The following is a 14,971-nucleotide window of genomic DNA, read 5'->3' on the forward strand; positions in this document are numbered from 1 at the left end:
CACTCTGATGGAGACTGATGGCAAACAGATGTGTGTGTGTGTGTGTGTGTATGTGTGTACATGGTTAGGGAAGTTGAAGGGCAGGAAGAGATGATCTTTAAAAATTCAGGTTCTGTCTAAGCAAGGCACAATCTAGACCACCTCTTTTACTATAAAAGTACTCAGAAAAATAATTTTAGGCATGAAAATGCTGTTTTCATGGGAAAGAATAGAGACTGCTTCAAATCACCATGTTGCTGTGAACATACCCCATCCCCCCACTTCCTTCTACGATTCCAGACTGTGTATTTTTGTAAAGTGTACCTATTCCATTTATATCATCTCACATTTTCCAACTGACACCGGATAAGTTAATCAAAGATATACACTGCATCCTGAACCTCCACTGAATTTAACCATCTATTTTTATAGTAACCAAAGAGACTTCCCAGGGGGATTGCTGCAGATAGCCAGGGAGTTGCTCTAGAAATTTTTAAAAATGCCTAAAAGTTCTTCCTTCAAGTGCTGTTAAATAAATAATACTTATTTTTCAGAAACGCTCAATGAACTCCAGAGAGATGAATGACTTGCCTAGGTAGTTATAGTAGCAGAGTGGAAGGTAGACCTGAGAGGATTTATTCCCTGAGCTTATCCCTGACAGAGGCATCTGGGGCACATGAAGGCATTTGGGTTACAGGGAGGTCCGGTTATGAGACAGCTTCCTGGTGTCAACGTGGCTCCTAGGAAAACTTCCACCAATGGATTTCCTAGAGGCAAGTCAGCCTTGTCAGCATCCCATACTAAGGACAACACCTTTCCTCAGCAAACAGAATGATTCAGTGTGGTAAAAACCTGGATCTTCTGTTAAGCAGATTTGCTAGTTAAAGTGAATGAGTTCATTCACAGAGGGGGTTTAAATTTTGGGCTCATGAGCAAAACTTTCTGTGAGCCCCTCCCATATTCCAAATTAGTTTGTTCTTGGAAAGGAGCCCATGTCTTTAGTTGACCTCTTGCATTAAGATGATACTTGGCCATTTTAAATGCTCTCTCTTATGTTTGGGTTTTGTTGTTGTTGTTTTGCATTTACAAAAGGAAGGAATACTTATAAAAATTCAATATTATAAGAAATTCAGAAAGTCAAAAGTGGAGGTCCCTAGTAAACCCCTCTTCTCCCCCCCCTCATACACACACACACACACCCACAAGCACACACACACACAAACAAGCACAGAGATTCACTGTTAAGCACATAGTGTATATTCTTGCAGATTTTGGTGTGTGGCTAATCAGGCATTTATTAATAAATAATAAATCAATAGATAAGATTAGACTATACATAGAGCTTTATATTAACTATACCTTGAAAGTCATTCAAGGCTGATAACATACAGTTCTCCCTCAGTCTTTGTGATGGTTCATAGACTTTCATCCTATTACTGATGTGCCATAATTTATTTAAATACTTGGTGTGGTAGGCACTATTAGATGCCCACCCAATAGCCATGTCCCCATTTCCTTGACTCCTTGCTCACACAGCCCCAGTTTTTTTCAGGTGTTCTCTCTCCCCTGTGCTCGGGAAAGGCAAAATCCCCTGTCTCCACCTTCACCCCAGGGATTACATCAGGACTGGCTGACATCAGCATGATGGTCTCACTTCCTTGTGAATGATCAGTTATGATTTAATCTTGATCAATGATACTGAAGGAGAAATCTTCTGGGGGAAGTGGAGCTTCTGAGAAAGGGGATCCTAGATAATAAAAAGAGACCAGGAGAGGAAATGCCTTTTTTCTTTGCTAGACATTACCCACCTTGTGCTCAGGAAGGAGGCGTCACTGACACATCAAGGATAGCGGAGCAGGAAGGTAGAAAGCTTCTGGGTCCCTGAAGACATCACTAAGCTGCTGAATCACCGAGCTTGGGACCCAGCTGACAACCAGAACTCTGGTTTGGTATAAGCTTCCTATTGTTCAAGTTGTTTTGGTCAGGCTTCCTATTGTTAAGTTTGTTAAAGTGCATACTAACTGATGCACTTGGCTCTTTTGGATACCTATGGACTTTATAAACAACACGGTAATAGCACTTCCAAAGGAGAATAAAGTAGTTTTAGATGTGAATGAATGAGCCAACAAATAAACATTTGGCAGCAATATAATTCTTTATTCATAGATCTGACATTTACTGAGTAAACAGCACATGAAAGGACTTGGGACAGCCAGACATGGTCAACAAACAATGAAATAATAAGACATGGTCCCTGGCCTTATGAATGTCACATCTAGCAGAGATAGGCATGTAGACAAATAATTCTGTTACACTGTAACAGTGCCAGAATACCTAGTAATATGAAAGCGCAAAGGGTAGTCACAGAAAGCTTCACAGACATCTCAACTGAGTCTTGAAGAATGAATAGGAGCTTGCTGTTTGGGGTTACCTACAAAACTGGAAGACACCACGGTATTTAAAGCTGGAAGTACTCTAAAAGTCAGAAAATGTATAGCCTCAAACAAGACCTGAGTAGTAACGGTCATTTTGGTTGTTGGTTTTTATGGCTAATAAGAGGAAAAACAGCCCTCAGCAGGGACCTATGGGAGATGTGCCCTGGTGATGGGGACAGGCCTGTCCCTTCCACAGGAGTGACCTTTGGAAATCCCCCACCACAACAGTAATAAGAACTGCCCACCTGCAGAGGGTGAATTAGCACTGGCTTCACCAGATACGAGCTGGACACTGTGGAGCGCTGCCAGTGCACCACACCATCAGGAGACAAGAGCAGGTGCTACTCCCACATGACAGCCTCAGTCTGACAGGCTGGCTCCAGGCTGACAGGACCCAGCCTAGGTCTGACCCACTGGTGGGTCACCTGAGGCAGCCCCAGTGACTAGTTGGACCCAGCAGCAAAGGCAAAAAGCCCAGAGAGAAGAGGCCAAGATGACTCGGTTACTGCCACCTGACGCTCTTGTGTTTGTGCCACAAAGCAGAGCTGCAGGAGGCCAGCCCCAAATGGCTTCCGGTTCCTCCTGGAGCAGTGCTCATGCTTACCGTGAGCTGTGCACAGCTTCCTTGTCCAGGATTTTAAAGCCTGAAGTGACGTGGCAGGTAAACAAAAGGCCACAGGGGCAGTTCCCTTCTGGCTTCTGAAACCTCACCTGTTCCTCCATATGTGGTATTCAAAGGAATGTCAAGAGAAGGCATAACCAAACAGCGAGTGCCTTTACATTTTGTATGAGCGAGAATAATAAAGTAATTGATAGCCTTTAAGTGCTATATTAATGATAACTGAATTAAAGGATTCGGATTACATTATTATGTCAATACACGTGTTCTAAACCATTCCAGGTGTCTGCATATGCTCCTAAGAACATAGTTGATCCTTACGGTCACTCTCAGCGTCTGTCTAGAAGCTGTACATTCTCTTTACGCTCTCATAAGTTACAGCCAGATTCCTTGGCATGCTATGTAAACATAGCCATTTAAATAAATAGAACAGGGCCACAATTCAGCACCAGCAACAGGAGCCACTGGTTTTTTGGATGAGGAATGGTGAAGCTGAAAAAAGAAAGACAAGAAATCCCCTGTAACGTTAGATCGATTGCAAGAAATTTTTCTGAATTTTGGCCAAGAAGCCAAGATTAGCAGTCACATTGTACTCTTTTTGTAGTAAACTTTTGGCCTCAATCACAGAAATTCATTCATTTGTCATACATCTCTCTCTCTATATATATCTATATGTACATTTTCACGTACACACAGAGCTGCTGTTTATATCCCTGCTATAGGTCAGGCACTGTAATGGGGGCTGAGGGGTACAGATGACCAATAACTTGCCATCTGGGAGTCAGAGAATCAACACCGATTTCATCATGTCACAGCCCTGAGGAGCTGCTACCTAGACCTGTTTCTGCCGCTTTTCCAGTTTTCTCATGGCCCTCTGGAAGAGAATCAGTGGTAGGCCACCACCATTTTTCCCACTCCCAGAATGAAGGAGGGGCAAGCCCATTCCACTCCAGCTTCCCTGGGTAACTGTGGAAAAGGGACCTTATTTTAAGCTTATGACATATTCTCTGCAAAGGGAAACCCATGAGGTATATTCACAGAGAGGGTCAATTTTACCCTTCAAACATCAAATACACTTGGAGCCCTGTGTCATTAAACTATTACTTGACATTTTCATACACCCTATTTCATCTGTGTAAGCCACTGATGATTGCAAGATACACCAGCATTTTACATACCACTAAGAAAAGCCCAGCCAACTAAACTATGACATGCCATCTACAGTAAGTACATTCTGATTTCAGAGCTGTTTAAGGGTAAAAATAAAATATACAGTCCCTCAGTATCCATGGGGGATTGGTTCCAGGACCTCCCTCAGATACCAATATCCACGGATGCTCAAGTCCTGATACGGAATGGTTTAATATTTGTATCATAACCTATACACATCCTCCAATATACTTTAAATCATCTCTAGATTATTTATAATACCTAATACAATTCAAATGCTACATAAATAGTTGTTATACTGTATCACTTAGGAAATAATGGCAAGAAGAAAATTCTGTACATGTTCAGTACAGATGCAATTTTTTTTTGATTGGTGGTTGGTTGAATCCACAGATGGGGAACCCATGGATAGAGGGCCTACTGTACTTTCTAGAAATCCAGGATCTGTGAGTTCCTAGGGGGCAGGGAACACACCTTACAGTCTTCTGTACTTTGCTGTGCCTTGCACAGTGTCATGCACATAGAAAGTATACTGCAAAACACAAGTGAATGAGTGAATAGCTGATATAAATCCTCTATTTTCCCTACAGGAAAGTGCACTGAGCAATCAACCAGCCCGTTCAAGTAGAGGCAGGAAGGTCCAGATGGGGCCTTGTTCATCCCATCACACCTAATGTTGGAAACAGCCAGAATCATTGAGTCTGGGCTGAGCTGGAGGAGATGGGGAGGGAGCTTCCAGAGTTTCCATAGCTCCCCCAGCACTTACAGCAGCCCAGGCCTACTCACCTTAACGCCTGGTCAATGAGCTACTGGCCAGACACACTGTAATGCCAGGCTCCCTGAGGACTTATTTATGTTTCTGCTGAAAACCGGTGTGTAATATCAAACTCCTGAAAATAAAACCACAGTTTAAGTGCACCATGGGAGCTGGCTATTTAGAGGGACCTGCTGGAGAGTTCTCTTGTAAAGTCAATAACCACTCCTAGATTTATCTATTTTACCACTTTGGATTTTTGTGTGTCTTATTCCTTTAGAGCAAGGCACACCCTCATACTGAGTTTCCCCACAGTAGATGCTTTGGGCCGGGTCAGTGGCTTGAAGGGCTTTTGCCATGACCGGGCTCTATCCCTTGAGGGTTCCTGGTCTGCTTAGGCTCCAGCTAGACCAAACCCCTTCTCCCAGGTGCCAGGGCTTCCCTGCTGTGGAGGGAGCAAATGGAAACCACAGGTTGTTTTGTTTCATTTGCTTTAGAATGAAGCTATTTCTGACTGGAGTTGCATCCTGACTTTTGAGAGATGGACCACAGATAATGCATAAGTGAGCATGCCACATATGTATGAAGGGAGAGGGAGGTGGCTTCATGCATTTGACCATGTGCACTGAGCACCTGAGGCATTCTGGGCTTTATACCTCCTCTTTGGGGAATAGAGAGGGGTAGAAGGCTCAGCCTCTGGCTTTGAGCAGCTCTCTGTCTCTTACAGTGAGCTGTGCTGCGTGACACAATGAAGGTCTGTGGCTGCCTCATCCTGAGAGGGTTTGGTGGAATCTGGAAGTTGGGTCTTGGTGGAAAAAGGGACAAGGAAAGGGCACTAGGTAATGAGAGAGCATGTGCCAAAGGCACAGGCGTGCCGGAGCGTGGGGGGAGGGGGACAGGGAATGGCAGGCAGAGGGCACTCTGCAGTTCCCCCTTTACTCCACTCTGAGCCCATGACATGAGGTGGAAGGCTTCCCTTGGCTGAGCCCACAATGGCAAGGTCTCCAGGGAATCCTAAACTTGACCTCCAGATCCCCTGTTTCCCACAAGCCTGTGAGCCTGCAGTCCTCCCTCTAGTCCTGGTGCTGTTACAGCAGCACCTGCTGACAGTGGGGCCCAACACCCCTGCAAAGATCTTCTCCCCTGTAGTTTTGTAGGTTGGCCAGTGAGAGAAGCAGGAGAGGGCCAGTTAGGATCACTAATGGTGGTTCCTGGAAGGACCTGTAATCCCCAATCAGAAGTGCCAGAGGCCTTCCTCATGCTTGCTCAGTTCTCTTCCCCGGTCCTTCCTACACTGGCACATGCTTGCGAAATCTACATGCTTGGATTTGCCTAACCTGCTCCTCTGGGTCTGCCTCTATGGTGTGATAAATAATCCCCAGAAAATGCAAGTTCTCATGACCCCTTCAAAGTGGTGAGAGGCATCAGAGGCAGTGGCTACATGTCTCTCTGAGGCTGCGATTCTCACGTGCCTAACCTCCCGGCACAGTCTACTGGGCTAACTTGTTAGGGCCAGAGCCAAGCCCTGTCATCATCTGTGGATAAGTCTCCCACCGTTATTGGCAGGCAGGGGTCATCTGTTTTACTTAATACTATTTAGTCAGGATAAGAGTGACAGAACTCGAGGGATGAATCGTGGGACCTTATACTTGGGAGGGACTTAAAGGTTCCTGGCTCCACCGACTGCCAGAAGCCCTTTCCCAACTCCCTGGCAAGAGGTGATCCAAGCCTTTCTCCCTGATGGAGTTGGTGCCCGCTCTGCCTCTTTCTGCAGCTCATGCTCCGAGAGTACTAGCCATTCTTCTGAACATTATCTTGAAATCCATCTCCCCATAACTTTTAGCAATTGTTTATAGTTCTCCTGGCACTCCTCAGAATGAATTTAATCCTCTTTCATATGTCATATCTAAAACCTTTGAATTATGTGCTCCATCCCCACCTGTACTCTTAACTTTTCTTTGTGTATGTGTGTGTTTTCCCCCTAGGGTGAACACAGTGTCTACAAATAGTGTCACATGATCTGGTCTTCAGTCCTTTCATTTCCCTGGTTGCCTGCTTCCAGATACATTTCAATCTGTCAAGGTCACTTTAAAAATGTGATATTGGTGGGTTAACAGAATCCTCCAGATCTTCCCTGAGTGCCAACTGCAGCAAGCCCCCTTAAGGACCATGAATGTTTTTTTTTTTTTTTTTTTTTTTGGTACTCAGCCAGTGAGTGCACCGGCCATTCCCATATAGGATCCGAACCCGCAGCGGGAGCGTCGCTGCGCTCCCAGCGCCGCACTCTCCCGAGTGCGCCACGGGCTCAGCCCATGAATGTATTTTTATTGACACATCTACCCTTCCTACGAACTGCAAGCTCTTACTCTCTTGATAACCCCAACACCCAAGTGCAGATTTAAATATCAGAATCCGAGAGACAGTATGATACAGGAGAATTGGGTCTTAACTTTCTTGGTATCCTCAGTCCCCAGCACAAAACTTGATAATCAGCAGGCAGTCAATAACTGTTATGGTCAATCAACCAATACATTTGCTTAAATGAAAGCAGTGTAAGCTGGCAATTAGTTTCTTAGAAGTATGTTAGCACTTATGGTTAACTGCGATCTCATGGTCTATTTCATATGACCTGTAAGGAGAATCGGTCACTTCTGCTTGTATTGTTGACATTTGTGTAACAAACACTTTCAAAATTTGATGGCTTAAAACAATGACAATTTATTATTTGTCACAATTTTGTTGGTTGATGAGGTTCTCCTGGGTGATTTCTCATGCGATTGCTCAGCTAGGAGCTTGGCTGGGGTTGAAATGTCTCAGATGACCTCTCATTCTCCGGGGTTTCTCTTCTTGTGGCTTCTCATCATTCAATATTCTAGACTGAACTTCTTTACAGCCAAGGAGCTGGCTTCTAAGGGTGAGTGTTCCAAGAGGACAAACCCCAATGTACAAGCATCTATTATGCCTCTGATTGCTTCACACCTCATTGATCAAAATGAGCCACATGGTTAAACCCAGTGTCAATGTGGGAGGGAACTACACACAGTCATGGATCCTGGGAGGGTGGTTCAATGGGGCCGCCAATGTGACATTTTACCACATTTATTTTTATCAGATTTCACTGTTACACTTTTCAGAGGGAATATTTTTTCTCACGTCTTTACAAAATTCAAATTTTCCTGGGAATATGGGCAAGCCTGATGGTGATGATGGTGATGTATTATTTATTGTCTACTATGTGCCAGGTTGTTTTTTTACATATTTATGATTCATGTAAAAATCCCAAGGACAGAAAGAAGTCTTGCTCCCATTTCAGAGAAAAGGAAAGTAAAGTTCAGAGAGCCGGAGTAAGTTTCTCAAAGTCTCTGTTAGCTGAAGGCAAGATTTCAACCTAGGTCTCTTTAACTTCAAAGCATGTGTTTTTTCCCACTGGACCAAGCTCTCTTTCAGAGTCTACACATTTAACTCAGAGAAACATATAATTCCTTGAGAAAAAGTGTTTTTCAAATTCTAATAAGGAAATCAAGAAGTCAGAAAATGTAAAATAACTTTTCTTTCTCTGGAGTTCTTTAAGTGTTTAAATCTCATTTTGTTCTAGAATATTTTGGTTAGTTTGGCTTTGTGTAGCTAATTCCCCCGAGTAGTAAGTGAAGGTGCCCTAAAGTGTTGATCATACAGTAGTGCTGAGATGTTTAAATATCTGAATGAAGGCTCTAATAAGACTTTACCTACATGCTATAAGGCAGGGTTTCTATACAAAAAAGCTGGGTTTGAACTTGAAGTCAATCTTAACTCCATCCATACTGTCTGGATTGCCAGCCTAATTGGCCTCCAAGTAGGGAACTATGCTTTTTTCTTTATCTACTCTGGTAAATTATTAAAGGACTCTTCTGCCCAGGGGGAGATCATTAACTACCTGGGAAATCATCTGGCAGGTGCAGCAAGGTGAACCAGCGCAGCTCTGATTAGGATGGCAGGACTGGTTGGCCAGAATGAGGGAAAGGCCATCACCGGGCAATGGGGTGGGGACAGGGCTGGTGGGCAAGGAGAGAGGCAAAAATGGATGGGTTGAGAGGGCCTCCCTGTCTGCCTACAAACAGATTTCAGAATCATTGGGTCATACAAATCCCATTTGCCTCATTGAATGTGTGCCATATGGACCTGTGTTTACCCATACTCCCTCCTTCTTCTCTTGGAGGGTGAAACTATAGGGTGACAGTTCTGTCACTTGAGGAGGTAGAGGCTAGGGCAAGTCCCAGATTGGTCACTGGAGAAACGTTTGTATGGATGACAAAGTAGAGAAGTGAGCAAGAGTCATAGAACTTCAGCTAACCTCTTCACCAGCCCAACCCCTTCAAGACACAGATGGTAACATGAGAGAGTACGTGACATGGCCAAGACCACTGACTTCCTTAATACCAGAGATGGGACTAGAACCCACACCTCCCACCTCCAGGGCAGGGCTTTTTCCTAGGCCTTGGTGCTGTTGCCAATCTCAATAGCTTTAATGAGTGTATTGGGCAGACAGCTGAAAGCACTTTTCTCTAAGGGTCAGGATCCTGGAGTATCTAAATCTCAGCCTTTAGGCCAATAACCCACAGTTTAGTTAGTTCTACTTCCTCATCCGCCACTCACTTTTCGTTTCTGTTGGAAAGTGGTACAGTTACTGGAGAAGTCACGTGCTTGTGAATCTTCTCTCTCAGCTTTTCCATCCACAAAATGGGCCCTCAGTACAACCTTTCACCCCTTCCCTGCTCAAGAATTGCGGGAGCATTCCCGAGGTAACATGTGGTTCATTGTGGGTGAGAGCCTTTCTTCACGATTCACTCTATGGTGTTGAACTCAGCCTGGTGCAGCATCTAGTTTGCTCTCCTCCCACAACACACACGCACACACACACACACACACAAACGCGCGCGAACTCATGAGAAACACTAAAAAGCACCTTTTCTTTGACTTAGCAGATGATACTTCCCCTTTGTGAATGGTTGTATCTCATGCCCACCATAGAGTTGAACTTCATGAGGAAAGGGACAGACAGAGATACAAGCCAGGGAGAAAGATTTGTCCATGATTATTTAAACTTATTGAATAAATATGTGTCCACTCCCCGCTGAGAACAGTGCCCAGAGCTAAAGGTCTCTGTACTTCAGGAGGTCACTCACTGTGGGACAGGTAGATCAAAACAAATCATTTTAATTCAAGAGGAATGTGAGGTGTGGGAGGTTTCATGGCATGGCCAAGGCTGGAAATGGGACTTACACCCACATCTCCCATCCCTGGGACAGGGGTTTTCCTCAACGTTGGAGCTGTGACCAGCCTCAGTAGGTTTAAAGAGTGTATTGGGCAGATATGTTGAAAGCAACTTTTTTCCTAGTGGCTCAGAGTTTTGGAATGACAGAAGCATGCAGAAAGCCCTGTGGAGCCCAGACCATAGAGCTCTTCTTCTGCCTGGAGCAGCCAGAGGAGGGGATACATCAGCTGAGCCTCGGAGGACAGACTGACAAGAGCATAGGAAAAAGCACTGCAGGCAGAGGAAACAGCCTGGCAAAAGCAAAGAGGCAATTTCAGCAAGCCTGGGCCTCTCATACTAGTGATTTCCTTCAACCCCACACTACACGTGGCTGAGACCAGGTGCAGAAAGACATTCAGGCAGAGCATCTGCTGCCCTCACGTTCTTCCTTGTGGGGGGCCTCCCAAGGACATTCTGCCTTAGGTTCTTATTGTCTGAGGTCACTGAGCCTCCTGAAAGTATTTCAGGAATGTAGAAGCTTGACTCACTCTCTTCCTTGAGTTCACAGTCTGAAGTTCATAAAACCGCTTTCCCCTTTAGTCATTCTTATTCAAACATCAGCCCACATGCTTCACAGATGGAGCTGGCAGAAGGAATCTGGGGACACATTTTTTTTTGCTCAGGATGTGAAAGTAGATGAGGAGTTAAGGAGATAGAGGAGCAATAATTCATCAAGAGCCAGGCCCCTTTGGCGGGGGCCATCTAAATGCACCCAGCATGGCTGGCTTGCTCAGAGCACAGAAACCGCCAGCAGAAAGGAAAAGCTGTTTCCTCATCTGTAACCAGGGACAATGCCCATACCTACTTCAGAGCATTGTGATGAGTTAATCCACATAAAGTAGTTAGAACACTCCTTGACACATGGGAAGCGCTCAATAAATACTAGTTTATTATTAATGTTATTGCTCATTGAAAGGAATAAAATTCAGCACCAGTTAAAGGATGAGACACAAACACAAGGCAGCTCGTGGGAGGTTTTTTATTCAGCGCGCACATCTGCTTTTATAGGGTTAGAAGAGAGCTGATAGGTTTGCTGAGGACACGGGGCGTTAGGGATTGGATGGATTGCGTTGCTAACGGGCCAGGAGCAGGGAGCCTGTGCTGATTGGTGTGCGATTTGCGCCGGCGGGAAGGAGAAGGCAGAAGAGAAGGGTAGCCAGCGCCATGATGGGGCACTGCCGAGAGGGTTCTCATACGACCTAATACTCATAGTTGGCAAGGAGCGAAGTTTTTTGAACACTAAGTGATGAGGGGGAGAGGAAGCCTTCCTGGAATAGGACTGCATGGGACACACTGGAAAGGAAAGTGTTTGCTGCAGTGTGTGGAGCTGTCTGGATCAGGAAGACTCCGGACATGAAGCACATGCAGTGCAAAGGGCGGTGCCCAAGCTGGGAAGACACGAAAACCGAGTGTCACATGTGATCAGATGCCAAAGACAAAGTTTCAACTACATACTTCTTCTGAGTTGGAAGATACCCAGGGAATATCAATTGTCCGGGGAATAAACAAGGGGGATGCAGGAGAGACATCTGGACTGTGGGCTGGGCATACAAATAGCCCAGTGCAAGGTTTTGAGTTGGTGTTCTTCACCTTATTTCTCCTGCTGCCATGTAAACAATGAAATTGTTACCAATGAAGCAGGCCAAGAACAGATCAGATGTTTGACTTTCCCCCTTTCTGACTCCAGCTCACTTTAGAGGATTGAAAACGCCAGGAGACTTCTGGACCAACCCCCCACTTCACACTGCACCTTGCTCTGGAGCTGGTTTTGAGATCTGTCCTAGAAAACATCATCAGTTGTCTTGAATCAAAGTAGGAATCTAAGCGATTGTAACCACTGCTGGGATTCTATTTGGACAAGGAATACCTTTCTCTGCATTTCGGAACACTCTACAGGGAAATTCTCTCACTCCTGCCCAACTTAGACAAGGTACTGGAGACCCCAGTGGAGACACACAGGAGTAAAGTGCACAGCGCTGTGCAGCCTGTGGGGCACACTTGCTGCACGGTGCTTTCTCACCTCCTTCAACCTCAGCCCCTTTCAGTCCCCATCCCCTGCTCCTGTCCTGCTCCAGTTGGAAAGGCTGGGTACCCGCCTCTGTGTGCATCTGTCATTGCAGTGCCCAGGAAGTAAGAATCATACATGAATTTGAAAGGATTTTTTAAAAAAGTAAAAATAGTCCTAGTAGAAGAGATGGTTTGGGAGCTTCACTGAAGGGAATTGGAAGAAACTTACTGGCTCAGAAAAAAGGAAAAAAAAAATAGCTGAATAGATAGGAGGTAACTTCTGTCCTATTTTCAGACCAATGAGCAGATATAAATTACATTACTCTCTCGCTCCATGAAAAGTAACTGGAGAGTTGAGATGAGGTGATTCTTGAAAGGAGGAAAGGTTATTAGATTCCTTACTATTAATCATTAAAATTCCTCAATTTTTTATTAACCAGCTTTTCCCCCTAATAATAAAATACATGCTTATGGTAAATAACCCAAATGGTAAAGAAGGGAATGAGGTGAAAAGTAAAATTCCTTTTCTCCACTCCACCATACCCTCTGTCCCACACCTCCCTGAGCACTACTCCCCAGGAGAAAGCACTATTAACAGTTTCTTCTCCGTCTTTCTAGAATTTGTCTATGTATATTCCAATCTCCTCTCACACTTCTCTGCTTCTTACTCACCTGCAAGAGGACTTCAACTTAGGATCTCACACTGTGCTACTTCCTTTGTCTGGAAAGCTCTTCTCATTTTTGCATGGCTGACTCTTTCAGTATCCTCCTACAACCAGAATTGTCACCTACTCAGAGAGGTCTCTATTTAAATAGTCCACCACCATCACCATTCTCCACCCCAACACTCCATGCTCACACTCTCTTCCCAGCCCTTAGTACAATATCTAGCACACAGAAGGTGTTTGGTAAATATGTGACAGACGTCTCAGTGAGCACATCAGGTGCACACGCTCACACATATATATTCTTTCCACAAGACATAAATGGAATGGTATTCTACACAGAATTCTGCTATTTGCTTTCTGCTTATAATAAGAAATGATAATATAATGATAATCGACATTTCTTAAGCACTTATGTTCCCAGGACTGTTCTAAGCCTTTTACCTCTATTCTTTCATTTATTCTTACAACAACCCCATAAGATAGGTAGGTACTAATGCTATCTGATGTTCCAGATGAGGAAACGAAGAAATAGAGACATAGGCAGATGAAAAATGCTCATCATCACTAATCATCAGGGAAATACAAATCAAAACCACAATGAGTATCATCTCACCCCAGTTAGTATGGTTATTATCAAAAAGACAGAAAATAACAAATGCTGGTAAGGTTGTGCAGAAAGGGGAGCTCTTATACACTATTGGTGGGAATTTAAATTAGTATAGCTGTTATGGAAAATAGTATGGAGATCTCTCAGAGAACCACAGGTAGAACTACTATAAGATCCAGCAATCCCACTGCTGGGTACATATTCAAAGGAAAGGAAATCAACATGTCAAATGGATACCAGCACAGCCTATTCACAATAGCCAGATTTGGAACTAACCTAAATGTCCAGCAGTGGATGATTGGATAAAGAAAATGTGGCACATATACACAATGGAATACTACTCAGCCATAAAAAAGAATGAAATCCTGCCATTTTCAGCAACATGGATGAGCTTGGAGAAAATTATATTAAGTGAAATAAACCAGACACAGAAAAAGAAATACCACATATCCTCACTTAAGTAGAAGCTAACAAAGTTGATCTCATAGAAGCAGAGAGTAGAATAGTGGTTACTAGAGACTGATAAGGGCAGGGGGCAGTGAAGGATGGGGAGGGAGTGGTCAATGGATACAAAATTGCAGCTAGATAGGAAGAATAAGTTCTAGTGTTCTACAGCACAGTAGGGAGACTACAGTTAACAACAAGTTATAGTACAATTTCAAATTGCTAGTAGATAGGACTTTGAATGTTCTCAACACAGAGAAATGACCAATGTTTGAGGTGATAGATATGCTAATTACCTGATCATCGCACACTGCATACCTGTACCTAAATATTGAATTGTACCCCATAAATAAATAAATACAATTACCATGTGTCAATTAAGAAAAATTAATTTAAATTAAAAAGTATAATTTTTTTAAATAAATAAAAGAGCAAGGAATGTTAAAAAAAAAAAAGAAGAAAAAGAAGAAATGGAGACATTGTGAGGTTACAACTTTTCCTAAGGTCACATTGCTTGCAAGTGGTAGAGCCAATACGTACAAATTGACATTATTCTTAAAATGACGGTTTAGCCTTAATTAATATATTTTAAAAACATTTTTATTGTGGCAAAATATACACAACACAAAATTTACCATTTTGACCATTGGTAAGTGTACAGTTCAGTGGCATTAAGTGCATTCACATTGCTGTGCAAACATACCACCATCCATCTCCAGAACATTTTCTGTTATCCTAAATTTTGTTCCCATCCAACAGTAACTCCTCTTTTCCCCTCCCCACCCCCTGGCAATCACCATTCTACTTTCTGTCTCTATGAATTTGACCACTCTAGGTGCCTCATAAGAGTGGAGTCATACAGTATTTGTCCTTTCTTGACTGGTCTATTTTGATTAGCATAATGTCTTCATAATTAATTAATTAATTAATTAATTTTAATGAATAATTTTTTTGAGTAAAATATTTGAGCACATGGTACAAAATTCAAAAGGCACAAA

This window comes from Cynocephalus volans, chromosome 8 (assembly GCF_027409185.1).
Source record: "Cynocephalus volans isolate mCynVol1 chromosome 8, mCynVol1.pri, whole genome shotgun sequence".
Taxonomy (NCBI): Eukaryota; Metazoa; Chordata; class Mammalia; order Dermoptera; family Cynocephalidae; genus Cynocephalus; species Cynocephalus volans.